This window comes from Herpailurus yagouaroundi, unplaced genomic scaffold, assembly GCF_014898765.1.
Source record: "Herpailurus yagouaroundi ecotype Mexico unplaced genomic scaffold, PumYag 221, whole genome shotgun sequence".
Classification (NCBI taxonomy): Eukaryota; Metazoa; Chordata; class Mammalia; order Carnivora; family Felidae; genus Herpailurus; species Herpailurus yagouaroundi.
Genome location: NW_024412452.1, coordinates 397,497 through 419,101, shown reverse-complemented (window position 1 = coordinate 419,101; position 21,605 = coordinate 397,497). Strand labels below are relative to the sequence as shown.

At 47.9% G+C, this 21,605-nt stretch overlaps 1 protein-coding gene and 1 long non-coding RNA gene across 2 annotated transcripts in view; one reads left to right on the top strand and one right to left on the bottom strand.

Annotated features, from left to right (window-relative positions):
• The window catches only part of TCF7L1 (transcription factor 7 like 1), a 159,673-nt gene that overhangs the window by 46,648 nt on the left and 91,420 nt on the right, over nt 1-21,605 (top strand). The window lies entirely within an intron of this gene.
• Nucleotides 18,293-20,170, bottom strand: LOC121019175 (uncharacterized). Its single transcript, XR_005785489.1, has 2 exons — nt 19,461-20,170; nt 18,293-18,911 (listed from the first exon to the last, which is right to left on the bottom strand). It is a non-coding gene; the product is annotated as an uncharacterized LOC121019175 (long non-coding RNA).

Genomic DNA, 21,605 nt, shown 5'->3' with positions numbered 1-21,605 from the left:
ATGCTTAACCGACTAAGCCACCCAGGTGCCCCGAGGTCCTGAGTCTTACCAGAGGCGAAGACACTTTGCTGAGCTCTGGAGGGAAGGAAGAGAGGGAGGGGATAGGAGCTGTGCTTTGAATAAGTTGAAGGGTGCCACAGGCTGAAAATTTCAGCTCTTTAGAAGGGCAGATCTGTCTAAAGGTAGAATAAGAACCCAGCATCGATAATAATAGTTGCTTATTTTTTTATGGGACACTTTACAGTTTGCAAAGCATTCTCATGAGAGGCGGTAGGCCCTCCTTCTCTGGAGGGATTCAAGTCCAGGGAGTTATGGTGTTCAGGGCATTCCAGCCCTCCTGAGACTAAGATGGGTCCACATGGGTGTTTCCCAAATGTGTATCAGAATTGTGCTTTTAAAAATATCCAGTATTAGGGGCGCCTGGGTGGCTTGGTCGGTTGGGCGTCCGACTTCAGCTCAGGTCATGATCTCACGGTCCGTGAGTTCGAGCCCCGCGTCGGGCTCTGTGCTGACAGCTCAGAGCTGGAGCCTGTTTCAGATTCTGTGTCTCCCTCTCTCTCTGTCTCAAAAATAAATAAAAGTTAAAAAAAAAATTAAAAAAAAAAATCCAGTATCCTTCCTCTTCTCATAAGTGGCCTGAGGCGATCTCTGTAAATGGTTGGCTATTCCCTTGACCCAGAAAACACTACAAAATCATGCAAATCAAGAGGTTCAAATCTTCATGTTCACTTTAAGAACACACATGAAATTGCCCAGGCCGCTAAGGGTATGCAGATCCGAAAAGCCATCAACTATCTGAAGGTTGTCTCTTTGCAGAGGCAATGTATGCCATTCTGTGACTGCAGTGGTGGGGCTGGTAGGTGTGCCCAGGCCAAACACTGGGGTGGGACACAGGGTCAGTGCCCCCCCCCCCCCCCCAAAATAGTGCTGAAGTTTTACTGCACATGCTTAAAAATGCAGAGAGTAATGCTGAACTTCAGAGTTTAGAGGCGCCTGGTGGCTCAATTGGTTAAGCGTACGACTCTTGATTTTGGCTCAGGTCACAATCTCTGGATTGTGAGATAGAGCCATGTGTTGTGCTCTGTGATGGGCATTGGAACCTGCTTAAGATTCTCTCCCTCTGCCCCTCTCCTGCTCTCTTTTGCTCTCTTTTGCTCTCTCTCTCTCTCTCTCTCTCTCAAATAAAAGGTATTTAGGTGTAGATTCTCTGATCATTGAGCACATCCAGGTGAGCAAAGTCCCCAAGATGCGGAATAGAATTTACAGAGCTCATGGTCAGATTAACCTGCACATGAGCTCTCCCTGCCACATTGAGATGATGCTTACCAAGAAAGAGAAGATTGTTCTAAACCAGAGGGGGAGGTTGCATAGAAGAAAAACATGTCCCAGAAGAAACTGAAGAAACAAAAACTGATGGCCTGGCAGTAAATTCTGCATAAAATAAATGCAAATAAAAGTAAAAACAGAAGAAAAAAATCATTATCTTGGGGATTGCCAAGACTTGCTGAATTGGGGGGAGGGGCCTGGGAATCTGTATTCGGTACAGGTAGCTCGTTTGCCCAGCCTCCCTAGGAGAATGTCCACCACACGTGGCAGGTGGACACGTGCCTATCGTCTTCACCTCTGGATCCCCAGTGCCTGCCACACAGTAGGAGCTTGACAAATGTGTGCCGAGTCCCTGTGCTGACATTCGCCAACGTGATTACCTTGATCTCTTCTGCTGCCTTCTATGTTGTCGATGGTGTGGCCGCACCAGACTCCTTCCTGCTCTTTAAACACACTGGAGGTGTGCACTCTGCCCGGCCTTTGCTCATACCACTTCCTCAGCCTGGATCTCTCTTCCACCTTTTCTGCTACAGAAGCCCCACGTTTTTGGTGCATGCGGCAATACGGTATGGTAGGCTGCATGCTATATGTTGCTAACCCTTCAAGCCAGCCCATGACATGTGCTGCCCCCTTCAACAGGTCTTCTTCAACCTTTTCTCCTGTGTCCCCACTAAGGAGAGAGGTCCTTGGAGCTTCTCTCAGATTGTAACATTTTTTTTTTTTTTAGAGTTTATTTATTTTGAAGTGGGGGAGGAGCAGAGAGAGAGGGAAACAGAGAATCCGAAGCAGGCTCCGAACCATCAGTGCAGAGCCCGAGGCAGGGCTCCAACCCACGGACTGTGAGATTAAGAGCTGAGCTGAAACCAGGAGTTGGATGCTTAACTGACTGAGCCACCCAGGTGCCCCCTAGATTGTAACATTCTTGATAGCACCTAGGTGCCCTCCCTGATGCTTATCAATGAAAAACAATTACTTTCCAGCTCAAAAATCTATGTGTATGAATACACACACACACATCCATACATTTTTTTCTCCGAAAACAGAAATCTGCAGAGTTGAAATGAACGTGTTTGAGTTTAATGCTGAATTAAATGGCTTCGCCACGTGAAGTTATCACCGCCCACTCAGCTCCTTACTCAGCTCAGGTCCTGGGTAAGGGATTTGAAAAGATGGAACTCCGTCCAGCATCATAATCCCGGAGTTTTTTGGATGCTCTTCTATGGAGGATACAGGCTCGGGAGCAGTTCTCTGGTTGTGAGCACCCCTTTTTCCTTTATCTTCTGGCCCACACTGGTCTCGTCTCCTTGCCCTTCACATTCTCCCAGAGGTTAGTGCCCTTCTGAAGTGAGGCTTGAGGAAATAATAACCATAATAAGAGTACCAGCTGACCTCTTTGGAGTGTTTCCTATGCACCAGGAGCTGTTCCAAGTGTCTGTATGTATTCCCTCTTGGAATCTTCATAACAGCCCTAGGAGGTTAGCACCTATCAGTCCTATTAGCCCTGTTTTACAGGTAGCGAGACTGAGGTGCTGTGAAGTTTTATGATTTGCTTAACGCCACGCGGCCAGCCTAGAACAAGTAGCTAGACTGCCTCCTCCCTTGCGGGTCTAGAGCACGTGATTCCCCAGGCGCAGCCCTAAGTCCCACCTTGCTAAGGGCTCATGACAGATGCTCACCTTGGAGACATGCAGAAGAGCTGCTATGGGGGCGGTCAGCTGTTTCTCCTGCTAGAAAGCGAGAAAGGGGAGGCCGGTGATTTAGGTTTCCTAAATTTCTAAGGCAGGCTGCCCTGGGGCCCCTCTGGACTTGGGGCTCTTGTAGGGAATTGGGAAGAGAGAAGTACGATGAGCAGGGGGCACCTGAGAGAGAGGGCTGGATCACCTGGTGAGCAGACCTGCCTAACAGGAGTGGCCGGCATGCTGGGGGGGGGGGGGGGGGGGGGAAGGGAGGCGGGAATACATTCCTTGTTCAGTTTGGTGTGTGGCCAGAAATGAAGTGTAGGTAAGTAAGCCACATCCTTTAAAATTGCCCAGGAAAAGGCCCTGCTTTGGAAGGTTGAAGGAGGTCTGGGAGGCTCTCCGAGGAATGTGTGCTTCTGTGCTGGGCCCCCGGTCCTGCTTGTTGGTGGTAGCAGCAAAGGGAATAAAGAGCCCATGGGAACAAAGAATTATGTGATAGGGAGAGAGTCCACCACAGCAAGAGAATCCCGGGCAGCCCCCTGGGGCCGAGGAGAAGCATTCTCTTTTGTGATGGAATAATCCTAGAGGAACAAGAGACTGGAGGGGAAGGGAGGGAATCTGCTTGGAGGAGAAAGTTTGGGACTCAAGTGTGCCCCCAGCAAAGAGGACTGGTTTGCATCTTAAATCTAGGTTTATTGGTCCGGTGGTTATATGTACAGTGTCATCAGGGTATCACTGGTCCCCCCAGTACCTCACTCATTGATCACTAAGCAGGCATTTAGTGAGTGGCCTTTGCCTGGTGCCCAGACTGGGGGTACAGGGAAGGCATGCAAACATAGTCCCTACCCTCCAGAAGAACTGTCTCTTATGAGGAGACACAGAACTCTGGGTAACACAGCTAAACCGTGTTGGGTGAGCCCGGTGGTGTCTGAGGCCACACTGAGAGTCTCAGATATAAAATGCCTAAGGATACAGGAGAAGGGAACAGTCAGAGACACCTTGAGGAGTAAGTGGTATTTCATTTGGAAAGGAGAGGCATAGACGGCAAGGAGAGGCAAGGCCCTCAGAACTGAACTCGACTGCCATGGATGGCCAGGTGGACGTCCCAGCCTCTCAGGACAGCCTGGGACCTGCAGGAGCTGCAGGCACAGGGGCCCTGATATTCGCTGTCTGTGAATTCGGGCCCAGATTTGGGCTCTGGATGCCCTTAAAAGACAAACAGGCCGCTGCTGGTCTGGGGTGGCAGGCGGCCTGTGACAGGCAGGAGAGCCGGAGGGTGGCAGGAATGTGTTAACACCAGCAGCTGGCTGCTATCTGATCCTGGCCCTGCAGTGACTTCCGCTTCCCCCATTGTTAACATACCAGCCAGGCTCTGAACGAATGAATGAGTGGGTAGAAAGGGTTCCTGTGCGGGCTCTCACAGCCAGGATAAAATAACCCCAGCCTGCTGCTCTCCAGAGAACTTTCCCCTGGGGACCCCCAGGTGGGAAATGGCCCCAATGAGTAGAAGCCCAGTGATTATTAGTGTTTTTATTGGGACAGAATACCAGAATACATACTTTACAAAATAACCCCTCAAATGGCTTAAGTACTGCAAGTTACTTTTTATCTCCAGTGCAGGTCTGTAGCACCGTGCTTCATTCTGGGACCTAGATCTTTCCATCTAAAAGTTCTGCCATCTTTTGGAGCAGCGGTTCTCAACTACATCCAATCCTGGAGGAGGAAAGAGAGAGCACAGAATTCAGTCATAGTGGTTCCACTTAATTCCAAGGAAGGCTGAGAAATGTAGTCTTTTTGTGGGCCCAGGAAGAAAATAAAATGGCATTGTCTCTGCCACAGCACGGGTCCTGATTGCACCTCATGTGTGCCTGAAATACTAGGTTTCAAAAAGCATTTTACATGCGTGGAGGAAATCAACCAAGATAAGTATTTGCTCTTGGTATAAGTGCCTTTCAAGAAGGCAGCATGTTCATGGAGGTCATTATTGAATTTCCAACTGGTCCCACCATGTTAGTATAGACGGGAGTCATTTGCGACTCAACTTCCTATGATGGATGGTCCATGGTATCCCTAGTCCAACCTTTATGTCTCAGGCCTCAAGAGGAATGCTGCACACAGTCGAGTAATTCTTGTACACGATGGACTTTGTTTTGGATGATCCCAGTTCCTTCTTGGTGTCTTTTCATCTCTGTTGCCTGCTGACTGTCAGACTGAAACCCCTGCTTGCTTGTATAGGGCAGAAAGTGTTATGTAGTCTGACTCTTAGGCGTGGCCAATAGGCATGTCTTTTAGTTCAGACCTGATTTGGGGTAGAATCGGTGGGTGAAGCAGTGGGAAGTTGTCACATGTCTGCCTGTGCCTAGCACTCTAGAAGATGCAAGAGGCCACGACCCCAGGCCACTTTCAGTGAATTTACCTGGTAATAGAGGCCAAAGTCAATCCAAATAGAAGGAGGGCTCGGTGAGGACAGCGAGTGTGTTTGCCAGTGGTCGAATGAGAGAGCCCAGCTCAAGGTAGAGAATGGCCCCAACAACTCTGTATGGCAGGCTTAGTTCTGGGGGCTTCAGTTTCAGCAGGTCTTAGACAAACAAATGATAGTGAGGGGTCTGTGGGAGGCCTGGGTCTGGAGAAAATGGAAGGTGATACTGCACGTTGGCCACCATGACCTTTTTGTAACGTCGCGGGAAGGGGTGTGATGTAACGAGTAGTCCCAGTGGGAGGACGAGGGGAAGATGAGGTCAGAGTGGAAGCCAGATTGGAGTGAGGTGGGTCTCTGACTCAAGTGTAGAAGGAGAGCTTTCGGACCACTGTCGCAGTCCAAGGGCACGGCACACTGCTACCTCGCACAGCACCAGAACGGTTCATGTGGAGTTTGGCAGACTCCATCTTAAGGCCGTGTCTTTGGGAGAGAAATTGGATTAGAAGAAAAGTGAAGTGTCTGTGAGGGCTGGAAATCTGTAAGGATCTTTCTGTGGAGTAGGTCTTCAGCCAAGCTATGAAGGCCAGTCAGGACCTGGGCGGATAGAAGGGGGAGAGGGTTTCATAGCACATACACAATTAAATCATTACATTGTATACCTTAAACTTACACAATGTAATGTGTCAATTATATCTCAATAAATCTGCAAAAAAAGGAGGAGAAGGCATTCTAGTCAGCAGAAGAACCCTAAAAGTAGGGCACAGAAAGGGGCCCGAGGAATGGGCTGAGGTGGCCTTGACCGCCAGGAGGAGGGGCTGGACCAGGCCTGGCAGAGGCAAAGTTACTGAAAGTAGAGTCTGGTTGAGGATCATGGGATAAATATTCCAGGGGAAGGTGACCTAAAGGTGATTTTAGAAAACTGGTGGCGAGTGCCCAGATTGGGTGTTGGAGGGGAATGAAGGGACAGGGGGCACATTTAAGAGTCAGCCTGGGGGCTCAGTCGGTTGAGCGTCTGACTTTGGCTCGGGTCGTGATCTCGCGGTCTGTGAGTTCAAGCCCCGCATCGGGCTCTGCACTGACAGCTCAGAACCTGGAGCCTGCTTCGGATTCTGTGTCTCATTCTCTCCCTGCCCCTCCCCCACTTGCGCTCTGTCTCTGTCTCTCAAAAATAAAATAAATGTAAAAAATTAAATTAAAAAGAGTCAGCCTGCAGGAAAAAGGTCTATATAAGTCTTTGGTAGTTGTGGCATCTTCATGATGGTGGTTATGAAGAGGCTTCCTTACAACCCCAGCCCTCAGAGTGTGAAGGTAGGAGGTCAGCTTCCTTACTTGGAGAGCCCAGTGGAGGATGATCTCATTCGTCCGTCCTTTCCTGGCCCATCCTTGCCAGGTGTAAGCACAGGGCTGCAGTGTTGGTTCTCTCCCAGTGATACCCCTGTGCTTGCTCTTGAGACGGGGATGGGATGGGGCAAGGCAGGCTCTCAGCACCTGTGCTTCCCTCTGTTTGAGAGCCCGGTCCTCCGCTGCTCTGCCTGGGCCCACCCATGTCATCAGGAAGCGGGCTTTTGCCGGTCGACTTGGCCCAAGAGCTCCTGTTATGGCCAGTTGTGAGGTCTCTCGCGTGAGCCCTCCCTGCTGATCCCCACAGCGAGGTGAAGACTCTCATCATCTCAGAGAGGTCAAGGGCCTGTCCCAGATGTCACAGCAAGGTTGGGTGACAGGGTCTGCCTGTGTCTCAGTTCTCTGAGTCCACATTTGGAGCTCACGCCAGCACTCAGAATCTTTCTTAGGCTTGGACGAAGAATTTTATGTTCCTTAAGACTGTGACTGCCTAGGCAGGGAGCAGGAGACGCCTGGGAAATCAGCTTTAGGTGAGTGTGCATTAGGAACAAGACAGACGATCATAATACTTAGCCTGCACTGAGGACCCCCTCTGCCAGGCCGGCGTACTAACTCATGAATCCACGTCGCAGCATTTCACAGCTGAGGCAGCTGAGGCAGAGAAGTCTGAGTGAGTTGCCCAGCCCCAAGCAGGGGCATTTAACCTCGGGGCAGCTCGGGCTCCTCACAGAAGCTCACTTGGCTCAGGGTGGCCTTTGGTCCCCAGAGGGCTGTCCTGCCTGTGCTTGTGACTTTTCTCAGGAGGCTGCCTCGAGTGAGAGAATGGCTGTGTCCAAGCCTGAGGTGCTACACTGCGCTTAGACTGTGGCAGCTCATGGCCTATGGCGGCTTTTTGTGACTAGCTGGTAGGAGGGAACATGGTCAGAACTAAGAGGGCCCTCACTGTACGTGTCACTTCCATCGGTTGAAGCCCTGCCTCCTGGTCTGTTTGTGTTCTCTGCTGCCTCATTTTGACTTGAGCGTCATATTCTCTGAGGAGCCTGACTAGGAGATAAGGGTTTCCTTTCCAGTCAGGAGAGAGTACAGGGAAGATGTTTTCAGGGTCCCTCCAAAGTGATATGGAAAAGCTGAGGGCTTGCTCCAACCTGCTGTGACTCCTCCTTGCCCTCAGGGGGTGCTGTGGAGATTTGATGCCTCCTCTCTGAACACTCTTCCCACGTGGATGGGGAAAACAAGCGACGATAGCCTTAGATCTCATGGGACCACGCTTTCTGGATTTAACATGTTCATTTCTGTTGTTTCTATGATGCTTATTCTTTAGGTTGTATGATACGAATTTATGGTTTGATAAATATGATTACAAGACCATACGACATCCATTGTGCCTCCTGAATTAGCATAGGTGAAAATTTTGATTCTACAGAATTTAGGGTTAAAAGCTCTTGATTGTTTTTGATTCTTTTTATATGTCCAATGCGTTTGTATCTAGGATACTCCAAGAGCAAGTTCCCCAAAAGGCATTTGCCTGAGTAATTCTATAAAACATCCACAGAATAGAAATAAGAAATCCAGGAAGGAAAACGCTGGATAAGTAATGAATACATCATCCATACTGTTATCTTATTTGAATAGAAATCATTTGTTTTGTGCTAGATTTGTACTATACTGAGGAAACATCCACAACCCCCTACCCTCTTATACCCATGTACACTTTCTTTTCTCTGCATGTAAGTTGGTGCACACCCTGTATGAGTGTCTGCTCACGTTGGGTGAGTGTAGTTTGGTGAAAACGCATCCCCAGCATCACTGTCACCAATGACTGTGAACCAGATGGGATTTTGGAAGGACTGACCTTGGCATTGTCAGGTAGATGGAACGTGTCAGAAGGTCATCTTTTTCCTCTGACTCCTTTCTAATGTCCTCTATTCCCATAAGTGTTTAGTGTTGTTTTTTTTAATTTTCCTTCTTTATAGAGCCTCCTGTCAGCTGTCAACTGGAGAGCTCTTGAAATTTGACTCACCCCAAGATTTAAAGCTCATATCTTATCTCTCCCAAAGGAATTTTATGGAAGAGCCCCTAAGCCAAAGGTATGACTGTCTAATAGTGGAATTTCAATCACATGGGACACATCAGAGAAGATGTGTTAAGAGGCTCTTCCTGCTGTCCTGTGAGTTACAGAAACTTAAGTTATCTCCCTGAGTCCTGTTTGTTTTTCCCCCTAAAAGTTTTATAGTTGTATGTTTCACATTTAAGTCTAGGATCCATTTTTAGTTACCTTTTGTATAAAGTGTGAAATTGAAGTTGATGTTGATGTTATTTGGTATCCAGTTGCTCCAGGACTGTTTGTTGAAAAAGCTACACGTTCTTCATTGAATTCACTGTGCTGTTATCAAAAATCACCTGGGCATATTTGTGTGGGGCTGATTGTGTGTTCTCTCTTTTGTCCCAATTGATCTGTGTGTATTTTTCTCTACCTCCATGCTGTCACAATTACCGTAGCTGTATAGTCATCCTTCACATTGGGAAGAAAGATTCCTTTATTCTTTTTCAAAGATTTTTAGACTCTTTTAGGGCCTTTCTCTCATGTTCACAGAGCACCTTACACGTGCATGTTCATAGCACCATTACTCAAAATAGCCACACACTGGAAACTACCCAGATATCCTTCAATGATGAATAGTTGAACAAACTTTGGTACATCTATACCGTGGAACGCTTGCTCAACAGCAAGAAGGAACAAATCACCAATACACGCAACGATGTGGACGGACGTCGAGGACGTGACACTGTAAAAAAAAGCCAGCCTCCAACGCCTACAGACCGCACTGCTTATTCCACTTGTAGCACATTCTTGAAGGAATAAAATTAGAGATGGGTTGGGGCGCCTGGGTGGCGCAGTCGGTTAAGCGTCCGACTTCAGCCAGGTCACGATCTCGCGGTCCGTGAGTTCGAGCCCCGCGTCAGGCTCTGGGCTGATGGCTCAGAGCCTGGATCCTGTTTCGGATTCTGTGTCTCCCTCTCTCTCTGCCCCTCCCCCGTTCATGCTCTGTCTCTCTCTGTCCCAAAAATAAATAAACGTTAAAAAAAAATTTTTTAAATTAGAGATGGGAATGGTTAAGTGGTTGTCAGGAGTTAGAGATGGGGTAGGTGAATGGTGTCCCCATGAAGAGGGTAGCAAGAGGGAGTCTTGGAGGGAGAGTATAGTTTAGTATTTTGATTGTTGTGCTTACACAAAGCTACACATGAAAGTTGCACGGACCCCACCACCACACACACGAGTGCTTGTGAAACTGGTAAAATCTGAGTAAGCTCTATGGGTTGTGCCACTGTTGCTCTCCTAGTTTTGATCATGTGCTGTAATTATTTATGCAGGATGTTCACGCTGGGGGAGTCTGTGAAGGGTGCGTGGGATCTCCCTACTCACTGCTTTTCAGTTTCGTGTCCGTCTTTAATTATTTCAAACTAAAAATTAGGAAAAAACACACGACAATGTTATGGTCTGTTTATGTTGTGTCAGTAATGGCAAATCTGTAAAAACACGGACACGTTGCCTCTGCAGAAGGAGGCAAGTGGCTTCTTCTGGTTCTATAACGTTTTATTTCTTTAAAAAAAGAAAAAGAAAAGAAAAGAAACCAGCAAATATGACAAAATGCTAGCAATTGTGAATTTGGGTTGGTGGGTTTATTGGTTTTTATGTTTCTCCCTGTCCTTTTTTTTTTAATATGTTTGAATTATTCTATAATTTAAAAAGTGAAATCGGTGCCTGTCTCCGTGTTATCTTGGTCTGTTCACAGAATTTGTCTGAACATTTAATATTTCTTTAGTAAAACTGCTACTCAGTCACAGACTTCTTCCTTCTCTCCATGAATTTACTAACTCCGGGTCGGGAAGCCTAAGAATGCAATCCATCTTTTTTACTATGACAAGCTAATTTAATTTTAATTGCTCTTTATAGTATTGCATTATGAGGAGGAACTATCTTTAATTATCTTTTTGGGGGGTTGTTTCTAAAGTAATGTGATCTCGGGAGCTGAGAATCACCCTTTCCAGAGTAGCCACCTGACTGTGAGCGTAAAATATTTGTGCGCAACAGTGTAAATAGACTTCTCTGCTCCTCTGACTGGCAGAGCCTGCCCCTCCCTTGAAGCAATTAAAAGAATTCCAGGTGGGTGGTTCTCCCCTTCCTGGTCCTATTTAAACACACAAATGTCGTTTCAGAGATTTCTTCCCCCCCCCCCCCCCTTGAAAACGCTGAGTGGCACAAGAATGGGACCAGGTTTCTCCAATCCTCATTTAAATATTGGCTGCGCCCTTTCGAGATCATTTTTCTTGGTGACATGTTAAACAATCTCAGGTCAGCCAGAGTCCTTAAAGGTCACCGTGGGTGTCAGGAATGCAGCCCTAACCAATGTACAAGATCGGCACACGGAGGCGCCCTTCAGCGACTCTGGCCCATAGCCCTATCTTGCTATGAAAGAAAAGGGTATTCTGTTTATTTGTTGTTTGTTGGATTTGCGTTTCTACCTCTACCCCCTCAGCTTTCTCCATGCCCTGCCATCGTCCGCTGCTGTCACCCACTTCGAGGTTGCTGGGGGTGGGGGCGGGTACTGTGTAGTTGGCGCCCAGAGATGCCATTGAAAGTGTAGAGAAGTCTTCACACTGCTCTTTGTGGAGTGGTGGCCTCCCTTCCCGTGGGCAAACCCCGGGGCTGGAGCCCTCCCGGCTGCCCAGTGGCTTTTGTGTGTGTGCAGCTTTCAGCTCCTGTCCATCAGTTTGAATGGGCCCATTCAAGGGCATTCATGCGCCTCGGAGACCCCGGCCGCCTGGACACAATCAGCTGAGAAGGGCGCTGTGGGCCCTGCACATGAGAATGCGCCTGCTCGGCCTGCCTCCAGAAGCCCTGATTGTTCGGCGGAGCCCGGGGCCCAGGAGTGAGCCCAGAGGGGTGACGCTGGACCGCCATTTGGGGCTCATTCACTCTGCGCACTTGGGGGCTCAGGGAGGGTGGGGTGGGAATACCTTGCAGCAAAGGAGGAATGTACAAGCTTGGACCTGCTTGAGCTTATTTTGGCTCTGACCTTCAGCTTTTATCTTTGTGTATCACCCATCTGTTCCCCCCCTTTAAAAAGGGGACCTTTCCTTTTTTTTTTTTTTTTTTTTTTTTTTAATCTTCGTAGTAGTCTTCTGTACCAAGGCAGCCACCAAGTGCTTGTTGAATGAGTGAACTAGGCTGGTGCTCCTTCCATTTAGGCCTAGGGTACATGGATGGAAAGGTACTTTACTGTTCTTTGATGAGACTACAGTGTCCTCTGTTCCTGGGGTATGGACAACCTTCTGAAAGAACTCGATCGTCTCCTATTTGGAGGGACAGTAGAATTGAGACACTGAAGGGACAAAAGGACATTTTCAAGGTCACAAGTGGCCATGGAGAAGGGTCTCGTGGCAGCCAGGGACCTGCCTTCAGAATCTGGAAGCTCAGCCATAGGCTGGTTTGCAGGAAGGGGCAGTACCTTGGGCCGACTTGGAACCCGTTGGTGGTAAATGTGGATTTGGGAGCATGGACTTAATTGACTCCTTGTGGCTTGTGCCATTTGGCAGCCAGAGCCCTGGAAACCTCTGGCTCTTAGCTCTGGCTTGTGTCCTCACTGTGGTTTGGTCACCCTAGGGCCATGCTGAGAACAGCGGGGGGTGGGGGGGGTGGGAATAGGAGGCACAGACCGAAATGCCAAGGGGCCCTTGTGTTCCCCAGCTTTGCAAAATTGTGTGTGGTGATCACGGCAGCAGGACTGGTATTAGCAGAAGAAATAGTGTCTTCCATTCTTTGGGAACTTACTGGGTACGTGCTTTCTGTGTAATACTTCATTTGACCCAAGCTATTTTACACACACACACACACACACACACACACACACACACGTAAAATATATGCATTATAAGGGCTTTAATCACTTTGAGGTAGGAAAGATTATTATTCCCATTTACAGATGGAATAGCTGAGGCTCAGAAGTATTAAGTGGTTTCCTCAGGCTAGTGGCAGAGCTTCAGAGGAGACAAGGGCTCAGGCTCATCGCAGCCAAGGTGAGGGCTGGTGCAGAGAACCACGTGATTGTCATAATTTCTACTTCAGTAGAAACTAAGTTTAAAGAACTAAGGAGAAAAGGAAACACACACCTTTATTGGGGCCATGCCATTAAAAAAATAGAAATCGTAAGAAGTCTTTCAGAGCGTCACGATTTAGCTGGGAAATGTTACAACATTTACAAACTGCCGGCAGCCAGAAGCACAGCAGCATCTGTGCTGAGGACAGGAAGAGAAGAACTTTCCTACATGTCACATAACCTGGGAAGGTGGTCACAAATCCACTGGGACAAATGCATGGCCTTTCCTCCTGAGGAAGGAGTTGATTTGCCCCATAGCTAATGGAAGGATATGGGTCCACTTAACGTGATGCCTGTTTCAAAACATCTGGCCCCAACAGCTTCTCTTGTAAGGCGCCAGCACTATGTAAGGACTTAGAGACGTCTGTCCTGTGCCGGCTCAGACCAGGGCGGGCCGTGGAACTGGCTGTCAAATGGGATAGCACCCTCATAGGCTTAGCCAGCACTTGATGCAGAAGTGTGTGCCTGGTACTCTTCTAGTGAGTGCATCAAAGGTTGATTATTTCACTGGATGTGGCCAATTTCCTACAGAGGGACTTCGTATTCAGCTGCATAGGGCAGAGCTATGCATAGGGAGGGGACAAAAATTCAACTCCAGGCCACAAGGAGAGATTGTTTTGCAGCATGGAACTTGGTGTAGTTCTGTTTTCACTGTGGTCCCAGAATCCACTTCTCCTCTGCCTCGGGGACTGTGTGCTGCTTTTGACCAGAGCGTTCTTTTGCTATGCAGCTGTGCAACCACCCTGTGTCTGGTGGCCGCTGCAGCTTCGGTGGTCTGTCTTTAGAGATCTGCCTCCCTCTCACCTAGCAGGCTATTTCAATCTAGCGAAGGTTGGTCAGACTGCAAATGACAAGGCATGTTTTCTTCCATCCTTGTTTCTAATTCTGTAAGCATTGGAAAGGTCTTCAGAAAGTTACTCAACCACCACGAGCTCAATTTTTTCATCTGCAAAATGGGGATGACCGTAGAAACAGTTGGGTTTAGATGAGATGGTACATGTGAGACATGCATATAATGATCTAGTAAAGTAATGACCTAGTAATGACCCAAAGCCTGGGGGAAGCTGAAGGTTATCATAGTCATTGTGGCCCCACTGACTGATCACTTTCAATATACAAGGATTGCAATGCCCTTGGCTTCTCTGCCCTTTTATCCTCATAGTTTATGGAGGGTGGAGCCCAGAGAGGACAGTGACTTGTCCAGTCTGGATGGACAGGTCTAGAAATTGGGAAGTTTCGTTCTAAGCAGTGTTTAGCCTGGACTGAATCCTGGACCATGGGTTTGTTCTTTGTTTCCTCTCTCTCTCTCTCTCTCTCTCTCTCTCTCTCTCTCTCTCTGTGTGTGTGTGTGTGTGTGTGTGTGTGTGTGTGTGTGTCTGAAAGACATCACTGGGACAGTTGGCAACAGTTGAATAAAGTCTGTAGATGATAGTATTGTATCAATGCTAACTTCCTGATTAGGCAAATAAACTGGTAATGCAAGAGAATGTCTTTTTTAGACAATGTACACTGAAGTGTTTAGAGGGGTATCTTGTGTGCAACGTAGTCTCAAATGTTTCGGAGAAAAAAACTGTATGGAGAGAGGACAGACTAAATATACACATTTGGGGTCTTTAGTAGGTGGCGTCCATTGCACTCATGTAACTTTTCAGTAGGTTTGAAACTATTTCAAAATAAAAAGTAAAAACAAAAACAAAAAACAACCCTCATCTGGTTAGGGCCCATGTGAAATAATAGCCCTTGGGTGTTAGAGTTATTGTAGAGCAAACCTGTGATCAAGGTGGTGTTTCTAGCAACTCCTGCCCTTGTGTGGTAGTGGGGGGTTTGTGTGAAAGGGTGCAGGTGGCCCTCAGGAGTTCAGTGAGACAGACTATCAAGTGAAGAAAGGAGAAGAGGGTGGATAAACTAAGAATGGCCCGTGAACATGGTACCCTTCCACCAGCAAAGGAGGCATTACTTGGAAATGATGTGTGCAGGGAATAGGAGAAACTGAGTCTGGCAGGAGAATTAGCTCTGATTTGGGCCTTAGCAAGTGAATTGGGTTCGGATGACAGGGCAGTAGATGGGACGGTCAGAAGCTCTAGGAGGGGGACTGGGACCATGTGGTGCTTTAAGACCAAACTTGAGGAGTGGGGTGTTGGAGGTGGGCTGCCAGGTGCCCTGGAACCCAGAGCTTGTGTGATCTACACAACTAGCCTCTACCTGTGTGCCACATCACAGTAGACACCTTGGGCATGGGTTGTTACAGAACCAGGAGGAAACCCCTGGCATGAGGTGTGGCACTGAATCCTCCTCGGGTCCTTGGGAGGTGGCAGCAGGGAGCTACTGCAGGCAGCGGAGTCTCCGTTGCCAGGGCCTTTGGTGTGCAGGTACCCTAGTTCAAGTTTAATCGCTCCACAATGCTGCTTTATCTGAAAGTAGCACATGAATGGTTCCTGTTGTAAAAGATTTAAACCGGACAGAAGGAACACACCCACGGCCTCCTCCAACCCGACCGCCCTCCCCCTTCCCAGTCCCGTCCCAGAGGTAACAGGTGTAGACAGCTCCTGCAGTCAGTCCTTCTTCAGAGTATCTGTGGAATCGTGTTTGCCGAATGGCTGGGACTGTGGGCTCTGGAGCCAGACTTCCCGCATTCTCGAACCACCTACAAACTAGCTGCAAACTTTGTAACTTTGGGCATGTTACCTACCCTCTTCGAAGCCTGCGTCCCCTCATCTGTAAAATGAGATTCTTCGTACAGACCTAACAGGGTTGTTGTGGACACTAAGTGAGTTGGCACCTGAAAAGTATTTAGAACAGGGCCTGGCATATAGTAACTGTCTCAAGAAATGTTAGCCGTCCTTATCTACCGATCTATAAGGGCCAATTTTTTTTTTTGGTTAAAAAACAAAAAGTCCTAATGTGAATATTTTTATCAGTAGCGTTCTTAGTTGCAAACAGTAGCTCTCGGCTGGCCGATAGTGACGGAAATTTCTTTAAAAGACATCAGGGTGGTCCCCAGTCTTGCTGTGGGCCCAGCCCAGACTGTGGACACCAGGCAGCAGCCTGGACCACGGCCACCATTATGCCCCGAAACCAGGCTGATAGCATCGCTGCAGTTAATGTTACTGGTGGCATTTGCAGGCCCCAGAGTGAGAGGTGGACCTGGCCCCCACCAGGACTTGAAGAAGGCAAGGATTCCTAGATAGGAGGGAGTTCAGATGCCAGGGGCCCAGCATCTCCCGGAATAGCATGTTATTCACCCGAGCTGTCAGTGTTCACAGACACACACTGACTCAGCCTTTTTCGTGGTTGCATAGTATTCCCAAGACGGACATTGATGTGCCTGAGCCTTCACCTAGCGATGAACCTGTAGGTTGTTGATGCTTTTCGCCCTGTTGCAACATACCCCACTGAGCACACTTGTACACGTATCTTTACGGCAAGGTGGCTTTTCTGTTGGATAGATTCTTAGACCTGGAAAAGTATAAGTGTATTCATTATTGTTCAAGTTAATATTTCTTGTATTCTGTGGACATCGAAGGACATTCTGAATATGAGTAAACCGTGTTTTAAGCAGTTTTTTAAAAATTGTGGTAAAATATACGTAGCCTAAAATGTACTATCTTAACCGTTCTTAAGCGAATGGTTAAGTACTTTCACACTGTTGTGCATCCATCACCACCATCCGTCTCCAGGACTTTCTTCATCTTCCGCCACTGAAATTCGGTCCCCACTGAACAGCTCCCAGTTCCCTCTCCCCATGGCAGCTCCCTTTCTACTTTGTGTCTTTGTGGCTTTGACTGTTATGCGGTTGTTAGAGCTTTATCACAAAAGTCATCCGTACGGGAGTGATTGTGGGAGGGCTGTGGGATGATTTCGATTGGGAACTTGGGCATTTTTGGAGAGGGGTGGGAGTGAGGCCTGGAGATCCCTCTGTTGGTAACAGCTCAGAACTTTTAAGCACTTGCAGCGTGCCCAGCATCCTGGCCTGCTCTGATGCTTCCTCCTGCAGCTGTACCTCAATGTCGCTGAGGGAGCTTTAACAATGCGGGGGCCCTGGGCTAGGCCCAGCAGTGGACCCCACACGTCAGCACTTTACAAGGCTCCAGGTGGTTCCATTGTACAGGCGAGGTCAAGAACCCCTGCTCGAGAGGATAGCTGCACTGAGTCACTACCCCCATCTGGGGTAGGGATTAGGATTATTCCTAATCTGGGGTGCCTGGGTGGCTCAGTCGGTTAAGCGTTTGACCTCGGCTCAGGGTCATGATCTCACGGTTCACGAGTTCGAGCCCTGCATCAGGCTCTCTGTTGTCAGCACAGAGCCCTTGCAGATCCTCTGTCTCCCTCTCTCTCTGCCCCGCCCCCACACTCTCAAAAATAAACATTAAAAAAAAAAAAATCCCAAATAGTGAAGTCTCTCCCATTAAAAAAAAAAAAAAAAAAAAAAAAAGGATTATTCCTAATGTACAGGTAGGAAACCAGGTCTGAGAAAGTGTTACACAGCCAGTGAAGGCAGACCCGCCTCCTGGCTCAGACCCCTAACTGCAGTGATTTTTACTGCTGTCCACCCATAGATGGAGAGGGGAAGAAAACCCTCTGCCCTCATAATGGAGGAGACTCCTGCCTCTTCCTCTTCCTCAGCCTCATCCACCTGCTTTCAGATTGCCCAAATGCCACATCTCTGGTCTCCCTGCTTGGGGTTCGCTCTGCCTAGAATGTTGTTACCCTCACTCCTCAGATAGTTTTGCTCACCTGCCCCAACTCTAAATTAGGCCTCCTGTTCTTTTTCTTGCAGAATGCTAGAAACAGTAAGTGATGATGTATTTATCTGCCTTGATTCCCCAGCTGCTGGCATACAGTAAGTTAGAGATGCATGGATGGGAAGAAAGCAGTAAGGACCAGGAGCACATGCACAGGTGGAAAGTCAAGAGAACTCCCTGCTCACTCAATCATGGCGCCTAAGAACACACATGAGAGTTGCCTGCTTTTCAGGGGCAGGTGAGGGGCTTGGACCAGCTGGCTATGACTTGCTCAGAGTTAGGGTTACCTTCTGAAACTAGGGATGACAGACAACTCTCAGGTGCCTCACACGTCAGGGTCACAGGGGAGCCTGACACCTAGGGCTGCTGGGCCCAGCCCGACTTGGACTTGAACTGGTGTGGGCATGGGTCTTTGGTGGGAGGCGAGGGTATGGCTGAGTGACGTGGGCTGGAAGGTCGGGGGAATGGGGGGAGAGGTGTGCTGCCCCAGCAGGAGCTGGGTGGGGAATATGGTGCAGGAGGCTGGGTTGAAGCTGTCCCAGCTTGTATAAGCAGGCACCCTCAGCCAGACCAGAGGGCCCTGGAAGGTTATCAGGTGATTTCAGAGTCTGTGCTATGGCTCAGTGCTATGGGGGTTTCTCAAATGTTGGGCTTGACTCTTTTTTTTTTTTTTTAAATTCTCTTTTCACCACATAAAAATGTGCAACCGAAATAAAATCTGTCTGATTAAATACCCCACATTTCAACATACTGGAGCCCAATCGATGCACTAACTAGAACTGCCAGGGTGGCTCACGTTGGGGCAAATAAGTCCCCTGCCTTTTTGTCTGTGTTGGAATTCTTAGAAGTGAGGTATTAGTTAGGAAGCTTATAGGTAGCCCCAGGTTTGTTAAATATTCAAGCATGCATAGAACGCTCACGTGCTATTGTGCAGATACTCACCTGTGCTCTTGGTGGGCCCGGCTTGGGGTGTCTTCATAGCTCAGTGGCCAGTTTAATAATGTATGATGTGTCACTTTGTGGAAGTGTCTCACAATGGTTGGTTACAGGCTTATTGTTGGGTTTGGGTGCATCGTTTGATTTCTACATTTGTGATTAGGACACAAGCAGTTGTTTTGTATTGTGGGAGACCAGTATTGCCTAGTGGTTAGGGTGTGGAGTCTGGTCTTGATTCCCACCTCTGCTTCCCACTACCTGTGTGGCCTTGGGTAAGTCACCTGGCCTCTCTGTGCCTCCTTTTCTTCATCTATTAAACGAGGATAATAATAGTATTATGAGCTTACGTAAGTATAGGTCAAGTGCTTAGAATAGTGTCTAGCAACTAATCATTATTGTCTAAGAATTTTCCATTGTTTCCAGTTTTGCTATCATTTTTAGTAATTATACTTTGAAAGAAAATAAGTCTACCACTATTTCAAGCCTTGGGTCAATTGAACTCCTGTGTTCTCAACCAGAGTAGTATTGCCTCCAAGGGGACAAAAAAAATCTAGCTATGACAGTGGTGCGCAGCCCTCCGAAGGGTCACTATAACATAAAGAGATACAAAGTATATCTATGGTGTTAAGATTTCGTGGAGGAAGGAGAGCACAATTAGGAAAAAATGTCTACCACGGCTCCTTAAGGGGGGGTGATAATGAAAGAAAGGTTGAGAAACTCTGATTTACCTTAAAGACTATCCTAAGATCAAAAGGCAGCCTCCTGAAAGCCTGTTAGCATTAGCTACTACTTATCTGTGGAAATCGAGATTTTTTCCCCCGTTCTCTGCAATTAAAAACAAAATTCAGAAAGAAATTACCAGTGTGGCTCAACCGCAACCTTGAATTTCAGGCTGCAGCAAAACACCTTTGTTCTTCTCCTTGACTTCTCTGATGTTTATGGTGAGGATTTGCATACTCATAACAAAAGTGCCACCCCCGTGTGAGGGTTCCACCAGCCTCCTGGTTGTGCAGGGTGGACACCGTGGTGACTCTGGTCAGGTTAGGTGGCAGGTAAGGCCTGTCTGTGGCCTGGGAGGTGAGGCAGCTGCTTTCCTGAGCCCCGGGCAAGGTAGCAGACACGGAGAGGGGCGTGCAGGGGTCCTGGAGTGTTGTGAGCTGTCTGCGGGACTCCTCAGAAAGGTTCAGGGCCCACGTGCAGTGTGACAAAAGACAAAGACCCTCTTTATTGCCACAAAGGTGGGTGGGGGGCTGAAGCCCCCAGATGGGGTACAGGCTTGAAAACCAAATCAAGTTGACCAACAACCTTAGGTTACAGTCACGTGGCATCTCCATTACTCCTGAATTTCCCGTTTGGGGTTTTATTAGCTTGTAGTCAAAGGCGACATTGTGAAGAAACCCAGATTAGAATTCAGCTTATAAAACAGCTGAGAGAGGGAGGAGGCTTGGGATGGAAGAGCCAGGAACTGCGCAGCAAGTCGTCGAGAGGTTACTCAACAAAATCAGAACCCAAACGACCACTGTCTGTGTTCCTCGCGAGTAGGGAAGGAGCTCCGAGCAGGAACCCAGGGAGAGGCACAGGTAGCTCCTCATTTCTGTCCTCAGGCCTGGAGGGTCCTCCGATCTGGGAAGAATTTCCCACGGCCGGTGACTGGGTTGGGGCCTGGACAGCCTCCCACAAATATACTAATGAACAACACACCCTGGCCATGACTTTGCCAATTGGAAACAGCTTTGGGGCTCCGACATGAATGTGGAGCCTAATGCAGACCTGACGGGGGTTTCACCAGCTTGTGGGAAAATAATGAATATCAGATAAGCAGTGTTCCCAATAAGTGAGCACTTTGGGGTAGCTTACCTGAGATGAGGAGGTGAAATGAACCTCTTCTTCCCAGCCCTGTAAGGAAAACAGGTTTGTTCTGGGGAGGGGCGGGTGCAGAAGAGGGGTGGTTCTATTTTACCAAATCAGAAGGTGAAGACAGCAGACTTGAGAGTTTGCGGTTTTCCCAGACTGAGGCTCCATCCAGCCTTCCTGCCTCTGGTGCCAGTGCCTGGTGCTGCCTGTCCCTGCCACCCGTGCTGAGTGGCTGTTCCTCCTGGTTCAAGTTAGAGTCGTAGGTTCCCAAGGACGAAATTGTAATCCGATCCCCACCCCAACTCACTATGGTGACCTCAGTATGTGTCTTAGCCATTTTGTACTTCAGATTCTCTGTCTACAAAATGGCAACCTGCTGATCTTTTTTTTTTTTTTAATGTGGAAGAGACAATAAAATGAAATCCCAGTTCTAACAGCCAGAAACTGTGAGCCATTTAAAATTTTGTCTGTCTTATGTTTATGAGAAAGGATAAAATAGCAGATACCTAAACCAACACCAGGGACTCCTTTAAAAGCTCAAATTCTAGGGCAGAGGTTCTTAATTCTGGCTGCACGTTAGCGTCAACTGGGGAGATTGTGAGAAACACTAGTCCCTGAGCCCCACCCCAGACCAATTAAATTATAATCTCTGGGAAGGGAAGTCTAAGCATCTCTGTGTTTTGAAAGGCTCTCTCTGGGTCAGTCTAATGGGCAGCCCTGGTTGGGAACCATTGTTTGGAGTATGCCAGTGGATGTAAAGCTTTCAGGCTTTATTTCCAGAAACACTGGGCAAGATCATTTTTCCCTTTATCTCTTTATGTAATTAATGGCTTAAAAAATACATCCTATGTATTTATTTAATTGAGATAAAATTTATCTCCAAAATTCACCCTCTTATGAAAGTGAACAAGTTGGTGGTTTTATTATACTCACAGAATTGTATAATCATCAACACTACCTTGCTCTAGAACATTTTCATCACCCCAAAAAGAAACTCTTATCTGTTAACATTCCCTCCCTCTTATCTTCTTCCTCCAACCCGGCAAGCACTAATCTATATTTTGTCTCTCTGGAGTTGCCAGTTCTGAACATTTCATATAAATGGTGTCGTAGAGGGGCGCCTGGGTGGCTCAGTCAGTTAAGTGTCCAA